This window comes from Fukomys damarensis, unplaced genomic scaffold (genome assembly GCF_012274545.1).
Source record: "Fukomys damarensis isolate Sample0158 unplaced genomic scaffold, DMR_v1.0_HiC HiC_scaffold_21, whole genome shotgun sequence".
NCBI classification, from domain to species: Eukaryota; Metazoa; Chordata; class Mammalia; order Rodentia; family Bathyergidae; genus Fukomys; species Fukomys damarensis.
In genome coordinates this window covers 26,719,640-26,725,738 of record NW_022900933.1, presented here as the reverse complement: position 1 = coordinate 26,725,738, position 6,099 = coordinate 26,719,640, and the positions used below count along the sequence as shown (strand labels likewise).

General features: G+C 29.9%; 1 pseudogene; it reads left to right on the top strand.

The window, feature by feature from the left end:
* Nucleotides 1–3,768: 3,768 nt before the first annotated feature.
* LOC117287180 lies at nucleotides 3,769–3,864 on the top strand (annotated as a pseudogene).
* The last annotated feature ends 2,235 nt before the right edge of the window (nucleotides 3,865–6,099 follow it).

The following is a 6,099-nucleotide window of genomic DNA, read 5'->3' as shown; positions in this document are numbered from 1 at the left end:
ACAAAATTAGTGTTGTGATATAAGGTATTTTGTTCCAGGAATGAGAAAGTGATGAATAGAATATTTTCTCCTAAATCCCCTTATAAAAATTTTATACATTAGCTCTTCTAAGTCTATGCATCAGTTAATATTTGAGAAGCAAGGACTGAGTTTCATCATTTTCCCATAAAATTAAACAATATTTCCAACATCATTTGTCAGAAATATGTTTGTATTTCCATTGAACTGGTTTGAGGTCTTGGTATAAATCAAGTGACCAAAAGTGTATATTTCTGGAATCATTGTTTTTCAGCTATATATTAATTGTTACTCTAAAATTGTATGATCTTGATTGTTATGTTTATTCCTAGTTTTATATTAAATCTTGGTCTCTGGTAATATACATCCTCTAACTTTGTTTTCTTTTTTAAAGTGACATTCTTTGTGGTTTCATTGCTACATAAATTTTAAAGTCAGGTGGCGGATGTTTATAAAACAGTTAACAATTTCAGTCTAGACTGTTTGAATCCATGGGTCAGGGTGAAGAGAAATGACATCTTATTAATACTGAGTTCTTCATTCTATCTCTAGCGCTTTTCAGTTTTTCTTTAATAACTCTTATGGTACCTGATAAAGATTTTTATACATACAATTTGAAATCTATGCCTAAGTACATACATCGTATTTTGATGTGAATTTATTTGACTTGTAATTTAGTTTTTCTAATAATTTATTGACAAGTATGATTATTACTGATTTTTGACTAAGTGTATGTCATACAGCACTGCTAACGCTACTTGATAGAAGAGTTTTAAAAATTCTGTAGCTCTATTTCCTGTTTAACATGAATGTTCGTGTCATGGATGAATAAAGTTCTTTCTTTACAATTCATAGGCCTTGTATTTATTTTTCTTAATACAATTTATAGGGCCTCTAAAAAGTATTGATTGAAAGGTGAGAGATACCATATTCTTTTTTCGTTCTTAAAATTAGTAGAAAATTTTCAGTTTCTCACCATAAAGTCTATTTACTGTGGATACATAGGATGAATTAGTTCCCTCCTACACTTTCCTATGATGATTCATCATGAATTAATATTGTCAAATATGTTTTATGTCTATTAATATCCTCTTATTTTTCTCTTTTAGTTTGTTAATTATGCAACATGTATTGTTTTCAAATATTAAACTAACTTGAGTTCCTAGCGTAGGTCTTATGTGGTCACGATGATTAATTTCTTTATGTAGTATTGGAATTCATTTAATCATATTTTTCTAAGGATTTACCTGTTCACATTTATAAGTACTGTGGGTATCAGACACTTACTTGCTCCATATAAGGTCTTGTTGCTAGTCTTGTCACCGCATAAACACATACTTAAAAGAAGTGAGTTGAGAAGAGCTCTCTTACTCTGAATTATTTTTATAGGATTTACTCATAAATATTCAATAGAATTTACACAGGAAGATTAGGATTTAGTATTATCTGAGTTAAGATTTTGAATTTTGGGCCGAGGATTTAGCTCAGCGGTTCGGTGGCCTGCCTTGCAAGCTCAAGGACCCGAGTTCGATCCCGGTACCAAAAAAAAAAAAAAAAGAAAAAAAAGATTTTGAATTTTGATTTAAATTATTTTATGTATTTAAAAAGCTGCACATTGAATGATGTGCACATCGTAATTCTTGGAATCTGTGAATATATTATATTAGATTGCAAAATTATATTATAGCAGATAGTAATCTGTCGACTTTAAAGGAGGGAGTTCACATGAGGTTATCTGGGTAGATTCATTACCGTGACATGTGTTCTTAAGTGTAGAAGATGGCAGACACAACAATGTTAGAGAAAGACTCCCCTGATCATTACTGTCTTTGCAATGAGAGTGAAGGAACACGAGCCGTAAAGGAATTTGAGCGTCTGCTTGAAGATGCAAAAGACAAAGAAACCTTCTTCCCCGAGGCCTCCAGAAGACTGGCAGCCCTAATGACGCCTCGATTTTAAAACGATTCACATTGAACATATGAAATACAGAATTCTGGAAGATAATACTGCATTATTTTAAGTCTCTGTAATAATTTTTTACACTAACAGTAGCAAAGAAAGGTAAAGGTTTATAATATTTTCTACTTCCTCTTATGTGCATTACAGTAAATATTTTTCCAGCAATTACTTCTTCACATGTCGAATTTATTAGCGTACATATTGGTAAATTTATTTTTTACTTTTAAGGATTATAGGGTGTGTATGTATTTCCTGTTATTTCTGCTATTGGTAACTCTTATTCCTCTTTTGCTTTCATGAATTAATTAGATACCATTTTGTATATAGATCTATGTTTTTTAAACTTTATTTGATTGATTCTATTGTATTTTTTAACTATTCTTTTTTCTGTTTTTCCATAATTATTTTTTTAATTTTACTTTGAATTAATTTTATATTTTCTGTCTTATAAGGTTGGAAGATGTATCATTGCTTTAGATTATTAGTCTTTCCAATGCAACCATTTAAGCCCTAGTATAGAAATATCTCACTAATTTTGCTGTTTTGCTTTCATTATAACTCAGATAAAAATATTCACTATTGCCCATAAGTTTTTGATAAACTAATATATGCCTACACAGTTGATTCTTTTCAAGATATTTTATGATATATGTTTCTGATACAATGTATTAACCTCAGAAAACGTACCTTAGTGTTTCAAACTTTTGGCTCTTCCAATCTCTTGAAATTTGTTTTATCCTCCCCAACATTGTCTTTCTTGGGGAACTATTTTATTAGCTTGAAAAACCTTATCATTCTACAGGTGTTGGATGCTTTGTTCTATAAATAAAAACAGGGTTAGGGAAATCAATAGTCTCTTTCGTATTTTTTTCACCTTTACTGATTCTTTCTATATTGACCCATCTATTAATGAATGAGAGGAGTTAAAGTCAAATATTAATGCGAATTTACTTTTCTCTCCATTTGTAACTTTTTTTCTTATTTTCTTCTAATGCTTTTTTATTGGGCTCCTATGTATTTACAACTAATAAACTAAAGTATATTGATCTTATCATTTTGAAATAGCTTTTTTTTGTCCTATAGTTCTCTTTGTCCTAAAATTGACCTTATGTGACGTTAGTACACTCAGCTCATTTCCTCTAACAATTGTTCATATGGTATATCTTTTTCTACATGATTATTTACAATTATTTTTACTTTTGCATAAAATATGAATACACTGAAGATATCATTAAAATTGCACCTGATTTTTAAACTAGTTTTATAATCTCTTCTTGGTACATGGTGGTTTTATGTAAGTCTTTTAATTTGTTATTTTTAATTGTTTTTCTCTGGAGTGTCAAGTATTTTCTGTGCACATGACTTTTGAATTAATCAAACATTTTCTTGGCATTTCATTTTAATTAGATTTATAGATACACTTTTATATTCACTTAATGATAGATTAACTCTGAGAAATGTATCATTAGGTGCTGTTGTCACTGCTTAAATATAAAACGTAATTACAAAAACTTGGAAGATTTAGCTTACCAAACAACTAGAATATATGATATAACCTATTGTTCCTACGTTACAAACCTGTTCAGCATGTTAATGTACTAAGTATTGCATTAAATTAAAGCAACATGTTCAGTGTTTCTGTTTTTAAATATAGGTAAAAACAGAAAACTTTGTTTAAAAACATTGTTACACATTTTACATGTATGACACTTAAAAATAAACTGACTTGTAAGATGGAAAATATATTCTGGGTGATTCACTGCACAATTCTTCAATAAGAAATTAAACTTAATCGCTTCTCGGCCTTTTGGCTAAGATCAAGTGTAGAAATTAAACTTAGACATTATAACATTTTTAGTCTATAAAGTCATTCATTTTCAACCTTTTGACTTTTGTAATCACATTTAGCTTAAAATAAAACCCATTGTACAGTTTCACAGAAAATTTTTTCATATATTTATTTGTTGAGTGTTTCTATTTTTACATTTCTTTTTATATTTATCCATCACTTCCTAATACTTTGCTAAAAACAGTCACCTTACATCAGTATCTATCTCTGTCTCCATGGAAAATGACAGATGTGGAAAACGTCACCTTCACTGACAATGGTGTCTTCCGGAATCCTTCCCAAGTTGAGACTCTTAAGCACTTCTCAACCATATGTCAGTCTTTAAAGGAATAAAATTATAATCTATGACCAAAATATTGTCATTGTCACGCAAGTGTGCTTTATTTCTTTTTCCTGGTTACCTTAGGAATTACAAGGCAAGCCTTCAGTTTATACCCACTGAGTGTCTTCAGATGAGTAATGACTCCATGAAGTTTTAGGTATATGCATACTCATTTTGTTTTTGTGAATTTCTTTTAGTCTAAAATGAAATTGATCATAATAAAATATGTTCAAAAATATGAAAAGAAATCAAATGAAAATTCATTTCTGTGTAATATATAACAAAAATGCTAAATAGACACTGGTAAAATTACAAAAATTAGAAAGATGTTACACAGCTTTGCAACTATATCAACTGATAAATACCTTAAAGTGCAGATATTAAAATTAATATGAAATACTAGATTCATATCTCAGAAGTTGCTGTGCTAGAAATCCTACATTTAACACAAAAATGCTGTCCATTTACCAATGAAATAAAACAGAAAGAACAAGATCAAAATTCCACTAAGACCATTGCAGCCTGTCATTAAATGTGAATTTTAATACAATGCCTGAGTAATGATTTTATAATAAATACTTATCAATTACTGAATCCAACACTATAAAATAAATTTCATTTTAGATTGAAAAATGAGCGTACCTCATATTTTAAACAAAATATTTGACCTTTTCCCCATTCTGTAATCTTAGAGAATAAACATCTAGATATATTAATCATTTTCATCCATGTGTAATTTACTTTAACATTTGCCTATGCAAACAGGATTCTGCATTTATATAATTTATAAAGTTTTACTTAAAATGACCACATTGGCATTCTCTTCCTAACAATGGTTGAATAGAAACATTAGTTTAATATTTGATAACTTTACATATCAATTTTTGCTGAGCCTGATTAAAAAACTTTAAATTATATTTTAATTAAAAATACTTAGCTTCACTAGGGAATAAGGATAATCTAAAAGAGGGACCAAAGACTTCATGTTTCAGATTCTCAAAGTTATTAAACAGCTATTGGTATAACAAGAAATATTTTATGCACTAATATATGTGAAACCACGTTTTTAAAGGTACAGAAATTTTAAATATGTTGAACTGTCAACCCAAATTACGTGGGCTATGTCATTTGTTTTGTGTGACTTTTAGTTTCATTTTATGTATGCTTTTTAGTGAGACAGGCATTTTTTTTTTCTGCCATAGTTTCCCTGATGGGGAAACGGAGAAGTGCACAGTTGTCCACCTGATGTGTAATGTTGTGTTCAGTCCCACAGTTGTTGGCCTAAAGGCCATTGCTTTTTGAATTGTCCCATAAGCTTCAACTAAAATATAAATTCTTCTGACTTTGACTTTAACCTTACCTCATGAAGAAGCTCTGTTTTTATGATCAGAGAGCAGCAACCATCTCATTAACAAACTCTGCAAGACAGAAAATCTGGGTAGTTTTCACACAGATCAGAATTATGTCATGTCAACCAAAATTAAAAAAACAAAACAAAACAAAACACAGGAGGAAAAACAAGATGGAGTAAGAAGGAGCAAAAATCAAAAGGCAAGAAGCTGCCTGGGGAGAGTTTTAAAGACTAAGTTCAATACTGGTGGGAACTTGACTGAACACAGGATGATATACTTGATGTTACCTAGGCTAGGTCTGTACTGTTAAGATGAAAATAGATTTTTAAAAGATGTTTGATGTTTGAGATTGAAGCTCTGATATTTATTGGCCATGTGATATTGCCATTAAACCCAATCTAATTATTGCATATCTCTGCTGGGATTGGACAGAGTACAGGCAATTGATGAATTCAGGGATGATATTTTAAACAAGTTATCTGTCTTTTACCTTGGTTTTATTTTTTCAACAGTGTAGAGGTAGCCCAGAAGCCAAAATCAAATCTTTTGGATAGTCTATAATTTAATTAAGATGTAGTTACCAATTTTAATGACCTGAC